At 40.9% G+C, this 15,161-nt stretch overlaps 1 protein-coding gene across 9 annotated transcripts in view; it reads left to right on the top strand.

The window, feature by feature from the left end:
• The first annotated feature begins 569 nt into the window (after nt 1-569).
• The window catches only part of GUCY1A1 (guanylate cyclase 1 soluble subunit alpha 1), a 72,155-nt gene continuing 57,563 nt past the window's right edge, over nt 570-15,161 (top strand). For 3 of the 9 annotated variants that reach the window (XM_005217643.5, XM_059875869.1, XM_005217640.5), the window contains exon 1: nt 984-1,192. The gene's annotated coding sequence lies outside the window, so the exon portion shown is untranslated. 9 annotated transcript variants of the gene reach the window in all.

The raw sequence follows: 15,161 nt of genomic DNA, 5'->3' as shown, positions 1-15,161 counted from the left end.
TTCCTGGGTTTGAAGAAAGACCGCATAATAATCATGATTAATTAATGAATTCAAAATGAAACAGCATAATGAGTTTTTCTTTTAGTCAGAAAGGTGACTAAAAACATTTATGTAAGAACCTATTTTTCTGTGTTGGAATACACACACACACACACACCCTGCACACCCACCAAACAGAACTAAATGTACCAAACCAAGCAGAATCAGGACCTTACTGGAAAGATGTAAATACTCTGCAACAGTAGAACTGCATTTGCAAAGGAGTAGATTGGCTTTAACCTGAGAACCAGGGCACGAAAACCATCCACGCAGACATCAATTTCCAGCAGAAACGCTGGAGTTTCTAACTACGGAGAACTACAGTTTTTCCGGCCCAGTGCACAGCATAAAATATATATATTTTTAAGTGGGCCAAATTTTCCTTGAGTTCCCTCCCTCTTTTTCCTTTCTCCTCGTTTGTCCCCATCCCCTACTGTCTGTCACTACACAGGAACTGCTGGGAAAGCTATTGGGCGGCTGGAGGACTCAGTTCCCCGGCCCTAGTCGGGTCGTCGTGGTGGGTGGGACTCAGTACCGAGCTGATTTTCCACGATCTGGTTTCACTGCAGTTTTTCTCCACTCTGGCTGCTAGACTCCGGGCAAAAAGCAGGGAGTCGCCTTGGGGAACCCTCCCACCCCACCCCTCAAGGCGACCGACCGACTCCTGCGAGGAGGGCGCGCCGCGAGCGGACAGAGGCCTCGAGTGACCTCACCATGGTGCGTTTCAGCCTCTACTTTCTTTTTCAGTCTTTCGTTGCAGGGAAGGGGAGGGGTTCCAAAAAGAAGTCAAAGGCAGCAGGGAGAGGCTGTAAGGGATCCTTGGGGCGGGGGGAGAGAGAGAGAGAGAAAGAGATGGAGACGCTGGGAGAGACCCAGGCTGGAGCTGGCTGAGCGTGGGCGCAGCGCGGGAACCGGGTCTGCAGCGCTTTGCGCCTGCCCCGCCTGTTGAGCAGGAGCCGAGTAAGCGCTGGCTGTGGGGAAACCGGTGCAGGGAGCCGCAGGTGCCGCCGCCGGGTCTCCTCTCCCGCCCACCGCCCCCTCACCCCCCACCCCTGCCGCCCACTCTCCTGCGTTGGCAGCGAGGATCTGCTAGGTGCGCCCGGGAGCTACCGGCGATCCCAGAACGCAGCCCCGAGGTCTGGGACGCAGCCGAGTAAGTGGTCGCCGTGTGCCCGCGCGGGTCAGGGCTGCCAGGGGAGCGGCCCTCTCCGCGGCCCCCGGCCCAGGCCTATCCCCCACCCCTTTGGGAAGACTTCCTGAGCTCCCAGCTGTCTAGCCCTGGGGCCGGCCGGGTTCCCACGCCAAGGAGGAGCGAGGGCGCAAAGAAGACGGCGCCCGGGGCAGCTCAGGGCCCGGGGGACCCGCGGCGGCCGAGGGCGGAAGGCCAGCTGTGGGTGGGCGCCGGGCCGCGCCGAACTGGCGGCTGCGCTCCAGGGGCCCTGGCGTGAGAACGCCGGGAGCCGGGAGCTGCTCTCCCACGGCCCGGGCGCCGGGGGATCGGAGCCCGCAGAGTGAGGCCGCGCTGCGCTGGTGCGCGGTTCGCGCTCCTACGGGGCGGGAGGCTGCGATCCGGTATAGCTTAGCGGGGCCGCCCTCAAACTTCCACGGGGGCTGCCGGGGCTCCACCGAGGAGTGAATGTGCGTGCGCGTGTGTGTGTCTGTGCATGTTTGTCGGGGTGTGTGTTCGCGTGTGTTTGTGAGCGCGCGTGTCTGTGTCGGGGTGCCCGCTGGTGCGTGTGTTAATTGCTGCTTGGGGTGTGTGATTCCCACTGGGATTTGGGGAGCAGTGAGCAGGGGTCTGCGTCTCCGTGCCCGGAGCCCGTCTTGGATGGGCTGAGCAGCCTCGCGGGGGCACTTGTGCGGAGGCTGCTTTGCACTGTGGTCACGTGGTTTCAGGCTATGGATTCCCTGCGTCTTCTTTTGCTCCCTCACTTCACAGGGTTGTGCCTTCCTTTTACACTTGGTGAACAGTGTGTATCTTCCGAAGTAAACCAGAAGGTTGAACGTGTCGCTTACTTGTGGCAGTGCATCTTGGTTTCCAACATATTGAACCCCTTCGGAATTTTAAGAAGAACAGGTCATAAAACATAGTTCTAAATTAGAGCTTCATTTATAACGTATCAGAGTCTGTTGTGTGATGGTGATTTTATTAAATGTTTACCTCTTCACTAGAACTGCTCTTAGGAGGAACATCTTTGATCCTCTGATGACACATGGGTAAGCGTTGGAGTCTTCAAGTGATGGATATAGATTTTTATCTTGGTTCATAGTGTAATACTAATCTGTTGCTTTTCCTAAAACGGCTGTTTTTGTTTTGTTTCTTCAGGAGTTGTCATTTCCGGTACTATATTATGAAGAGTGGTAAAAGTCAATAATGGCAACAATATAACAAAAATATGAATGTCTAAAATTTCAAAGCAAATCTTAACTTGTCAAAAAGCCATGCAAACTTTATTAGGCATTTGGGGAGGTTGCCGGTGTAGTCTGCACTCTGTTCAGTTATTACACAGCTTGGTTTGTGGATTGCTTCCCGGGGTCTAGAAATTTTACATAAAACATTTGAGTCGCTGCATTTTGAGGGAGATAACCCAGGGTTCTCAGGTAATTTAAAGTGATTTTCGACCCAATAGAAAAATAAAAACCACAGAGTTAAATAAGCTATTCTTTTCATGTTAAAACAGCAGGCTTTTTGCATAAAACCTGTGTAGGAAAATTCTAGAATAATTAAATATTGTTACAGTAATTAAGCATCTCACATAAAACAGACACACTTGTATATTTTAAAATGTATCTGTTAGGAAACTGAAGTAGCTTAAGTTTATTTAATAGAAATTTGTAATTAATAGATGGCTACCTTCTGCTGCTTCTTGTGCTGTAAGATCTTTTTTTCAGTGCATGACAGAGAAAAAAGGAATTTTATTTTTCTCTCATTGAAACCCAACACAAATATAATGGAAAGTACTTAGGCATGGTACAGTGTTTTATAATGTATGAATATAAGAAGCACCTTAAAGGTCTGCTACAAGGTACTTGGGTATAAAATAACATGTTCAAGGTACTTTTTTGTCATTCTTGAGAACGTAGAAGGAGATGCAGCTTCACAAGGCTTGGTCCTCATATCTCTTATAACTACGGTTTATTAAGTGATCTTATGTTAAGACATTATTTTGAAAAACTTTAAATCAATCAAGATTGGATTAAAAATATCGGATTAAAATTGGATTAATTAATTGGAATGAATTGGATTAATTAAAATTGGATTTAATCCAATATTGGATTAATAAGTAAAGAAGTAAGTGAATTCAAATTGTTATTTCCGTTATGAATGTCAGATTTGCCAGGAAGTTGCTTAGCTTCCTTTTATTTGCTAGGAAATAAAACTTTTATGTCATTGATTTTTATACCACTTAATTATAAATATTTACCCAAGCAACTTTTGTTAAATGTTACTATTTATTACTTTTTTGCATATTTGTGGAAACATATTTTTCTTTCTAAAATATCAGTGATTTCACTGGTTTTTCATCTCTAGCCTTCCAGATGTTTTCAGTAAGCATTTGTTAGGTGGCTGGGCAGTAGTTTTGGTTAGGTCTCTCCCTCTTGATACAAGAAGAGTTTTTTGCCATTTTTAGGTCTTTAGATGAATAAATTTAGCCACTCATAGACTAGTTGACTCATTTGACACTAGAGTAATTTTTTGGCTTTCCTGACTTACATATGCTTCTTCTGTTTTTCTCAAACGGTTTGGAAGTGTCTGACCTAGTTTGTTTCTCTGTCCCCTGAGTGTAGGCCAATAGGCTTGCACTTCCCATAGCCTTCAGGCTTATAGAGTATGAACGGAAGTATTTGCTAGGAGTGAGGGGTTTTAGGCCAGTCACCACCAGCAGCAGTAGTTTATAAAACTGGAGGGACTCTGGGCCATGTACCCCCGTGGGCACACCCCCTCACCTGGCACCCCCCCACAAAATTGTGATTATCAACTGCTTGTAGTTGCTTTCCTGGAATTCTTTCTGTTAATAATCTTTTGTTATTATTATTATTAAAATAAACCCTCCCTTGCAGAAAATCAAAGGCAACTCAAGTTAATTCACTCACCACCTCCTCCTCCTCACCACAGTAGGAATTAGTAAGAAGCCCAAAGAAGACAATGGCTTTGGGAGCGAGCACTCTGGGAAAGGGGTCTGGGCAGACCAAGGAAAGCTTCTTCATTCTGAATTTTTTCCAGGTCTGACATAATTCTATTTGCCTTTTCGCTGTGTTGCCTTACATCAAAAATACCCATTCAGACAGGTAACCAGACAGAGAAAGACATTTATCATATGATGTCACTTATGTGTGGAATCTAAAAAGCTGATACAGAGGAACTGATTTACAAACCAGAAATAGGCCCACAGACACAGAAAACAAACCTATGGTTACCAAAGCAGAGAAGGGAAAGGATAAATTAGGAGTTTAGGATTAAAATACAAAACTACTACTTGATATAAAAACTACTTTATATAAACAAATACAAAACTACTACTACTTTATATATATAAAGCAGGTAAACAATGGAGACCTACTGTATAGCACAGGGAATTATACTCAATGTTTTGTAATAAATTATAACGGGAAAAGAGTCTGAAAAAGAATATACCTACATATGTGTGTGTGTGTGTGTCTGTGTATAACTGATCACTGTGCTGTACACGTGAAACTGAGACAGCTTTGCAAATAAACTATACTCCAATTTAAAAAAAATACCTGTTTATATATCTGCATCACTACCAAACTCAAATCACTCTCAGGCTGTTCATCCTTGGATTCAAGATGCCTGGCACATGGTAGGTGCCTAATAAGCTTAATTGTGTTATCTTCGTAATTATTTTTTTCTTCTTCATAGTTATCGATTCAAGTTTTTTGATGCGTTGGTGCTGTGGGTATTTGGTTTGGGAATACTGTCTCTGGATTAGCATCTGTCTTGTGAGGAGCCTGCAGGAAAGAACACTGCTGTGCTTTTTTCCCATGGGGCTTGCAGCTGGTTCAGAGCTGCTTGTAACTGCTCATTCACCACTGCCCAACTACCTTTCGTCTTTCTAAGTTTACACCATTTACCCTCTCCCCATGACCTGTGCTTATTGACTTCCTGAACATTCCACTTTCCTTGAGAATCTACACTAACAGAGGATTTGTTTTCTACACTTTGACCAACTGTAATCGCCTATAACTTAATTCAACTTCTAAGCATTGGATCCACAGGACTGCAGTCCACCTCCCTGGGCCTTTCTGCCCAGCTGAAGATGCTGAGCATTTCATATTCTTTTTCTGACCTCAACCCCTTGTCCTTCCGATAAGCCCTTTTACTCAAAACCACTTACACCCTCCTCTCCGGTGACTACTCCTTAGCCATTTCCAATTTTCTCAGGTTTTTCTGTCTTTACTCAGTGCAATGATTTTGGCAAGAAATGTCAGCTGTGCTCCATTCCTCTGCTTTCTTGCTGCTAGACCTCTTAGCTCTTGATTCCCACCAACTTCAGCTTCAGGGGTGGTTAATAGCTCTAGGCAGTTATTTTATTCTTTCTTGGATAATTCCTATCAATTTCTCCATGAGACATGTGGCAGAGTTTTCCAGTCCAAATTATCTTTAGTTTTTTCATTCTTAGCAGGTGACCTTATTTCCAAATTCAAGGTGAATATTAAGATTGATTTAGCAAGCTCCTTACCAAGATTTATCTTGAATGTGGAAGGCATTCCTTTATTTGACCTGTTCTGAGCATAATAATTCTTTTCTTATATTGAGCTATACTATTTGCCTTTATAATATTCATATCCAAATTTTTACCTTTTAGAGTACTTATACAGAAAGCTTTTATATATAATATTTGAGACATGTATGGCTTCCCTGGTAACTCAGTTGGTAGAGAATCCACCTGCAATGCAGAAGACCCTGGTTCTATTCATGGGCCAGGAAGATCTGCTGGAGAAGGGATAGGCTACCCACTCCAGTATTCTTGGGCTTCCCTGATGGCTCAGATGGCAAAAGAATCCACCTGAAATGTGGGAGACCTGGGTTTGATCCCTGGGTTGGGAAGATCTCCTGGAGAAGGGAACAGTATTCTGGCCTGGAGCATTCCATGGATTGTATAGTCCATGGGGTCACAAAGAGTCGGACATGAGATCTCTATGGTAATGTTCATTTTCTTCAACTCACCCTTAATTGGCATAGTTTGAATATCTTATTATCATCAGGGAATTTCTCCTTTGGGTGCATTCTTGTTTTTCTGAAAATGTGGTCCTGAGAGCTGAAGCAAGACGAGAGGACTAACATAATTAATCTCTTCTAAATACCATATGGTAAATCATCCTAAAATCAAATCTGGTGTCTCTTCCACTGTATTTTTTGCATCCATACTACACTGTTTAATTAGGCATCTTTTTGCATTCTCCTCTGCACGTATACTTCTTTTCCTCAGTTTGCACATTTGGCCACTAAATGTGGGACTTTAAAAAATAGTTACTGCAACTAAATACAATCTTTACCTTTAGTTAGCCTATTGTTCCAGAGGGTCAGGATATTTTCGGATTTTAATTCAATGAGACAGGCTAGCTATTCTTCTTCATTTAGAGGCATGAGCAGATTTAATCAGGATACAATTAATACCTTCTTCCAATACCTGTACAGAATGGAGAACGGGCAGAACATTTAGCCCCAGATGCCTCCCCTCACGAGTCCCTAAATTAATCAGCCATCTTTAGAAGGCCGTTCATGTTGTGTTATGGTCAAGTAACTCATTCATCAGAGTTTACATTCCTTTGTGTGGCCCGAGTGGGTATATTCTGTGACAGACTTGATCAGATTCCTTGCTGGTGTGCATTTCCACTTTCTGCAGACTAGCTGTCAAGTAAACCTGTAAAAACAGAAGGAAATAACCCCTAGGCTCCTCTGTAATGATGGGTTCCTTGTGTCTCCCTAGCTGGTAGGTAACAATGCTTCACATTTTGGGTGTGTACAGACCATAATGTTGAGAATCTAGCCTGGAATCAGTGTCAAGTGCTCTTGGCTATAAAGTTGGTGGAATCTAACTTCTGTATTTTGAGAATTGAGACCATAGCAAGATTCCTTGCTCTCTATTAACCCTTCCTTCATCATAATGTTTTAAAAGATGATTTTAACTGTTCCCTTATCACATCCACACACGCTTTCAGTACTTTGTGGTGAGATTTTTCCAAATTAATGGATTTAAACTCTTTTGGAATATTTAACTTCATACTCTTGCTTGGACCTTAAATTTGTTACTTTGATTTTTGCCTTGCTTTTGCCAGGATGATGATATTTTCTTGAAGAGCTGAGATGAAACCATACCAGCATCCGGTAATTCTGCCTGTCAGTCAGGTAGCATCGTTTGAATATCTTTGCCGCCAGCAATCAGTGTGCTCTTCCTACAGCTAAAGAACACGGTTAGCACTTCTGTATCTGGCAATAAGAATGAGAATTGAAAGAACATTTTTTGAATTTGTGATTTTTCAAAACACATGATTTTTCGAAAGCTTCAGCTTACTTTATGTTTTAGGACACACTTTTCAGAGGTTAGTCCCTCTTTTGTACCTCATGATGAAGTGTATTATGGATTATGTATGTCTCTGAGGAAGATGCAAAGATTATGACAGTCCTGCCTGCCTGAAGTTAAAGTCCGTGTGTGAAAGATACCAGCACCAGAACAGTCTCAGAATTACACAGCAGCACTCAACTGAGAGACTGATATTTGTGCTGCAGTTGTATAAGTTCTCAAGAACCTCAGAAGCTGTAATCCCACAGGAGGGAGGTGCTGAAGAAGGCTTTCTGGGGAAGGTCTGGTGCTTAGGGGAGGTTTTACAGCAGGACGAGGTTGCTGGATGTTGCAGGACCTGTGGGGTATAAATATATGGGAGGGTGGAGAGTGTCAGAGGCAGACGAAAGGAAGGGGCCGTGCAGGAGGCAGCTGGGTGTGTAGGTGTGAGAGGTGTGCAAGTGTGTGTGAGTGTGTGAGGGTATGTGTGGGCGAGAGTGTGTGAAGGTATGTGTGTATGTGAGGATATATGAGGGTGAAAGTCTGTGAGGGTGTGAGAGAATGTTAGGGTGAGAGTGTGTGAGTGAGAGAGGGTGTGTGAGGCTGTGAATGTGAATGTGTGAAACCATTTATGGACGGAGAACTGCACGGGCAGTTCTTCACACCCCGCAGCTCTGTAGTGCCCCTTTGCAGGAAACGGGATGACATCCCATCCCTTTCTAGATTCCCTGCCCCTCTCTGGGTTTCAGGGGAGCTGGTACCTCCTCAGCCTTCACATCTCAATCTGGGCTCTGCTTCCCAGAACCTTAGTTACTCTTCCACATCTGCAAGAGCTTGTTATGTTTCTTTGCACCTCCCTGTTCATCCCTCATCCTATTATTATTGTCTGCTATAATTTATTTATTGGACTATAGTTGATTTACATGTTGTGTTAGTTTCAGGTATATAGCAATTTGAATTGGTTACACATATACATACATATATATCTATTCTTTTCAGATTCTTCACCCTTATACATTATTACAAAATATTGAGTATAGTTCCCTGTACTATACAGTAGGTCCTTGTTTATCTGTTTTATATATAATAGTGTGTATATGTTCATCCCAAACTCCTGATTTCTCTCTCCCTCCCTTTGCCCTTTGGTAGCCATAAGTTTGTTTTCTATGTGTGTGGGTCTGTTTTTGTTTTGTAAACAAGTTCATTTGTACCAGTTTTAGATTTCATGTATAAACAATATCATATGGTATTTGTGTTTCTCTGTCTTATCCTCTGCTGTAATCGCTTCCTGAATTGTCTGCAATGAGAGGAGGTACCATCTCAGGTTAGTTCCCATTCTGTTCACAGACATGTAATAGAAGTGCTCCAGAAATCATGAGCATTCGATTGAAATTGTATGATGTGAAATGGGCAGCTGGGAGCAGTGAGTGTTGGAGAATATTGGTAAAAAGATTTACAGTAAAATGGGGTTAGGTTACAAGATTGGGATGGCCACTGAACCTTTCTTCATTAGGTTATGTGAAATCATTTTGTTTTTTTGAGTTTTGGGGAAGGGCTGTGTGGCTTAGGCACCACTTTTAATTAGACTTTCATACATCAGTTTGAACACTTCAGAGTTTGGGGTGCACCTCTAGACGTAACAAGGAAATTGTGTGGCTCCTCACCTTGCATCAGGTGTTTCCATCCATGAGGTTGACAAAGCTTAGAACTTTAATACTCTGTCTTTTAAAAAGATTTGTTTACTTACTTGGCTGCATCGGATCTTTTGTTGCAGCGCACAGACTCTCTAACTGTGGCGCATGGGCTTAGTTGCTTCACAGCATAGGGGCTCCTCATTTCCCAACAAGGGATCAAACCTGTGTCCCCTGCAAGGCGGGGACTGCAAGGCGGATTCTTAACCCCTGGACCACCAGCAGAGTTCCAATGCTGTGTATTTTTATTAGATATGTTGCATTACTAGTCTAATTTTATATGTATGCACTGGAATTGTCAGCTCCTTATTTTCAATTTTCAACCATTTTGCAACTTCAGATATGCTCAATTATAACTAGTTAAATGATATGTGGCTCATATGATTAAGTTAAGTAAATATGGGACACAATTTCACTGTTTCATTAGTATAATATGAACGTTTAAGTTGTGTATTTGTGAATATAAAGCTTAACATAGGTTAATTCTTCACCATGGATGAAGAATTTAGAGGATTACAAATATAATGTGGAAGACACTTGGATAAACATACTAACATTATTGAGACTTGATGTGTCAAGATTTGAAGCAACAGATTTTTATGCTGGATTAGCACTGTATGTTTCCAAGTGTGATCAGCAAAAGGCAGTCCTCCCCATGAAAATTCTGGGTTAAAAATTCATTTTTTTCAATGTCTTAAAATATTTGCAGTCACTAATGATAATTAACATTCTTCTTTGTTCATCTCCACAGCAAATAACAGTTTCATATTCCACAGCCTCTATTTCTGGGTCTTTTTTGTGGGGACTGTTTATAATAATGTTCTTAAGCTCTTACTGTGTCATCTTATGCTAAAGAATTTTCCCAGTGGAGCAAGATGTGATAGTTTTGGATAGAGTCTGAGGGTAGCAGGTCATCCTAGCTGAAGTCACTATCTCTCACCACCTCTGTCCTAGTTTATCTTACGTAGGCTGGATTATCCCTACACCTCACTTGACGGCTTGTCCAGGAACAAGAAGACCGGGTGTCACAGGTGTCATAAGGTTACTCTACAAAAGTTTCTCTTCCATTGGTCTTGCCCCACAGTCAACTCTTTTGGATTGATCCATTCCTTTGGAGTGGACACGGGGTAACTGTTCTATATCTTTCTTCCCTATTAGTTTTCTTCTTTGCTGACGAAGGAATGTCTTAACTGGAGGTGGCTAGAACATTTTTGCTCACCTGCCTTGATTATCTATTTAAATCAAACCAAGTAAAATCTGTTTAGTTCTTCTTGTCTTAATATTGGCTCTGTTTCAGTGCATGGTGGATGTTGGGAGCTGGGGTGTGTCAATCTGTTTTACACACAGTAAAATGGCATTTGGCTTTTTTTTTTTTTTTTGCAGTAACTGTCCTTGATAAAAAAGCATTGGTCATTGCGTGAGTACCAAGAATTTTTGCTGCATGCTCGGTGTCACACAGCCTTTTAAGTGGTGTAGAAACCCCGTGGTGCTCACAGCATCAAGTGGATAATCTGACAGCATACTTTATGTCTAACTCTGGTCCCATGTTTCAGTCATGCTCCTACTTGAATACTGTGTTACAGCTATATTGTCTTGGCTGCAGTTTGTCACCAGACTCTCTTGTTTTGCCTTTTTCCTCTGCACAAATTTTTCTGCTCCTTGGAATCCTTTTTCTTGTTTCGTATGCTTTGTTGTTCTTACTTACTCAACAAGGCTCATCTTAAGTCATTTATTTGAGGAAGCACTTACCAAAGTACTGTGTCAGGGTTAAAACAGGCTTTTCTGTGTCCCCATGACACAGAACACCTCATAATAGAGCACACTTTACTAAATTTGTGTGTTTTTATTCTGTCCATACACTGACTCCTACACGAGACTCTCCTTTATCGTCTAGTGTTGGCTTGTTTTCGTTTGATTTTGTTTTTAATTCCTGAAACCTCGTCCTTTAAAATGCAGTAATAGGTGCTTAATAAATAACTTGCAGGATGTATGAATAAATGAATGGTTGGATGGATGGGTAAATCCAGGAGTTCAGAGAGACAGAAAGATTAAAGATTTTACGTAGGTAGAATAATTATAAAGAAAGGTCTTAAAGAAAGCATGGGCTCCCCAGGGGGCTCTGAAGTAAAGAATCTGCCTGCCAAAGCAGGAGATGCAAGAGACGCAGGTTTGTTCCCTGGGTCTGGAAGATCCCCTAAAGTAGGAAAAGGCAACCCACTCCAGTATTCTTGCCTGGAAAATCCTATGGACAGAGGAGCCTGGTGGGCTACAGTCCATAGGGCCGCAAAGAGTTGGACACAACTGAATGACTGAACACAAAGAAAGCACTTGTGATGAATTCCAGGACAGAATATGAACTTTAAGAGGAAAGTTATAGTCTTGTCCAGGATTGGAGAGAAGCATGCATCCTTGGTTGATGGAGAGTGAGTGTTAAGATGAGAGTAAAGCGGTGGTATAGCCACACAGTTAGTGAGACTTATAGTTTTTCATCTGTGAGCAGTAACTATGCATTTGGTAAAATAACTCACAATCAGTATATAATTGTTTGAAATAAAAAGGAATATATTTTCAATATTTAACACATTCAAGTTGTTCCAGTTGAAGTGTATGAAAAAATCCAGCTTTACCCTGAAGCACAATTGAAAAGAGAGGAGTGGTTTCATGTGTCTTAATACAGCTATAGATATTCTTTTGGTATAAAAATTTTGAAATTTGAGAAGTGATCATTTCATAAAGGTTGCTTGCCATATAGGATCTGAAGCCATTAAAATTCATCTTTATGTGAATGAAACCTTTGTTCCTGCATGAGTTTGGAACATCATGGTCACTGGAGAATTCTGGTCTCCTTGTTTTGCAGATCTTCCAGATGTTGACAAACTACACTTTATTATAGAATAGGAGAATAATCACATTAATTAACATCACCATGATCTCATCAAGAAAACTTGAAGTATTGGGAAGCTGTCCAACTGCCATGGTAGATGTACACGGGACAGCTGTGGGTTGAGGAAGTTTTCCAGTTCCCTCTTTTCAAGCCAAAAATCTGTCCTTAAATAGAAGAAAACTATAAATAAATTATTCTTTAAATTAGAGTAAATATTATTAAATTTTAAAATAATAACTGTTAAGCTGAAAATTTCAAATTAAGAAAAGTTACTATAATTTAATGTCACTGCAAAACAAAACCCACAAAGAGTGGTTACTTCTTGTGTTTACAGGTAGGTGTAAGAACAACTTGGGAATTTCAGAATAATGATTTATTGGACAATAATGAAGTTAACAGAGATCAGAGCAAGTACAACCAACAATAGGGAGAAGGAGCACAGTAGAAGTTCTGAGAACAAACCGAGCTTACCTCCCCCAAATACATACATTTATAACATTCATACCCTAAAGCTCCTACCCTAGAAAAGTCTACACAGGCAGCATTTCATTAGTTGTAGAATGATGACATTGCAGCTGTCATGTGACTTCCAGGAAGCTGCACAGTGCCCTTGGGAGAGAATGAGAATGGGAAGGACACAGGGTGTCTGAGCGCTGGCATGAAGGCAGCTCTGACCTTGCACGTCCTGTGAGTGACTCTTGAGACATCCCCCAGGGTGTGCAGAACTTTGCACACACTGACAACTACTGCTTTGGTAACCAAGCCTTGAACAAAGAAACATCAAGGGGCTAGAAAGATATAAACCTAATTTCAGGCAATAATAGTCAACGTTCATTAAGTACATACTATATTCCAAGCACTGGGAAAACCAAATTACCCTTCTTGAACCCCCTGGGAATTGTTCTACCCTCATCATTTAATTTAAGATGCGGAAGCAAAGTCAAGAGCAGAAAAGTAATTTGCCTAAATATCATACATCAAATTAGTGGTGGAACCAGTCTTTTTAGCCAAGCATCTTCTAAAAACTATGTTTACCACCTTAACCACTTACATATAGGTGTTTCTGATGGTTTGCATATAATCAATAGTGTTTTTAAAATAGTCAGATTAGACTCTGTAGCATAATGAGCTTTAGAGTTAGGTTTTGATGGTCTATGAACTTCCAAATAAAACACATAAGACAAGAAAAATTAATACATTTAGTACAAATGATAGAAATATAGTTTAACTAAAATAAAAGTATCATTAAATTTTCCACCAGTCTAAAGTTATGACTGTGATATTTAGGAAATTGTTTTCATATTAATTCTTAAAGAATATTTTGTTGGATTTACAACTTAAGGTAAAGAGAGTTTTTTTCTTCTTTCAGCCCATACATCTTTGTTGCACTATCTGCTAGTCTTTATTGCTTTGGTGAAAAGTAAGTACAGATCATATCATTTCCTCTCTGTTTCTTTTTCTTTAACCTCTGGATATGTTTTTAAAAGTTTTCTTTTTATCTTTGAATTTCAGAGGTCTGATAACATTATGCCTAGCTGTAGTTTTCTTTGTGTTTATCATGTATGAGTTTTAATGAACTTCTTGGATCTGTGTTTGATACTATCATCAAATAGAGAATGTTTCCAGCCATTATTTGTTCAAATATTTTTCTACTTCCATTTCCTCTCTTTTATTTTCTGGACTCTAAACGCATATATGTTAGGCCTTTAGGTGTTGTCCTACGGATTTCAGATCTATTTGATCACTCTTTGTTCTCTTTGTGGCTTTGTTGGAGTTATTTCTATTAATTTGACTTCATGTTCACTGATCCTTTCCTCTGATGTTAAATGGAATTCTTTATTTCTGTTGCTGTGATTTTTAGCATTTCCAATTGTTTCTTTTTCTTTGCATTCTGTTTCTTAATGGAAACCCCCTCTTATGGCTGCTATTCAACTATACCACTGGATTCTAATGTATATTTCTCATGGTTGTTTTATTTATTTATTTAAAAATTTTATTTTATTTTTTAATTTTACAATATTGTATTGGTTTTGCCATATATCAAAATGAATCCACCACAGGTATACATGTGTTCCCCATCCTGAACCCTCCTCCCTCCTCCCTCCCCATACCATCCCTCTGGGTCGTTTTAAAGTTCTGTTTGATGACAGCATCTGGGCCAATTCTTGGTCTCTTTCTGTTGACTGTTTTCTCTTGATTGTGGGTCACTTTTTTCTTCCTCTCCTGATGTCATGTATCGGTTGTGTGTGTCATATAGCACACATGCATCTTAGCTGAGGGGTTCTTGGTGTTCTGGTCTCTCCTGCAGCTGCTAAAAGTCTGATAAAAAGACTCTGACCTGTGGGAGATTTTGCATCTTCCACCACTTCTTCTGGGATGAAAATAGCACAGGTCTCATCTCTCCTGGGGCTTCTTGTCTATTTACTTTGGAATTTAGTTCATTTAGATTTCTTGTAGTCCTCCACTGAGTTTTTTTCCCTTAAACTTGGCTAAGGTACAACATATATTAATACAAACAACCTCAAATACAAAAAACAGACAATAATTAGATAAGATTTGATAGCTGTACACACGCATGAAACCACCACCACAATCCAGATAAAAATCACTTCTATCATTTCTCCTGTGTCCTTTTCCAATCAGCACCCTGTCCTCTATTTGCAGAAAATAGTTGTCTGTAGGTATAGGTTTGCTTGCAGTACTTAGATTTTATACAAAGTAATATTTCAATGTGGAGTCATGTGTGCAGTCCCATTCACTCACATAATGGTTTTGAGATTTATCTTTGTTACATGTGTCTGCTGGATAGTAGTCATTTTCACTATATGGCTATTCAGCATCTTTTTCATTCATTCCCGTGATTCAAGACATCTCAATTGTTTCCAGTTTTTGACTATTATGAGTAAAGCTGCTTCATGAATATCTGTGTTCAAGCCTGTGTTTGTATATATATTTACCTTCCTCATGAGTAATTACCTAGAAATGGAATAGCTGGGTGGTATGACAGGTTGTGTCAGCATT

The sequence above is a fragment of the Bos taurus genome, chromosome 17 (assembly GCF_002263795.3).
Source record: "Bos taurus isolate L1 Dominette 01449 registration number 42190680 breed Hereford chromosome 17, ARS-UCD2.0, whole genome shotgun sequence".
Classification (NCBI taxonomy): domain Eukaryota; kingdom Metazoa; phylum Chordata; class Mammalia; order Artiodactyla; family Bovidae; genus Bos; species Bos taurus.
The sequence above is the reverse complement of the archived record's forward strand: the minus strand, read 5'-3'. Positions and strand labels throughout refer to the sequence as shown.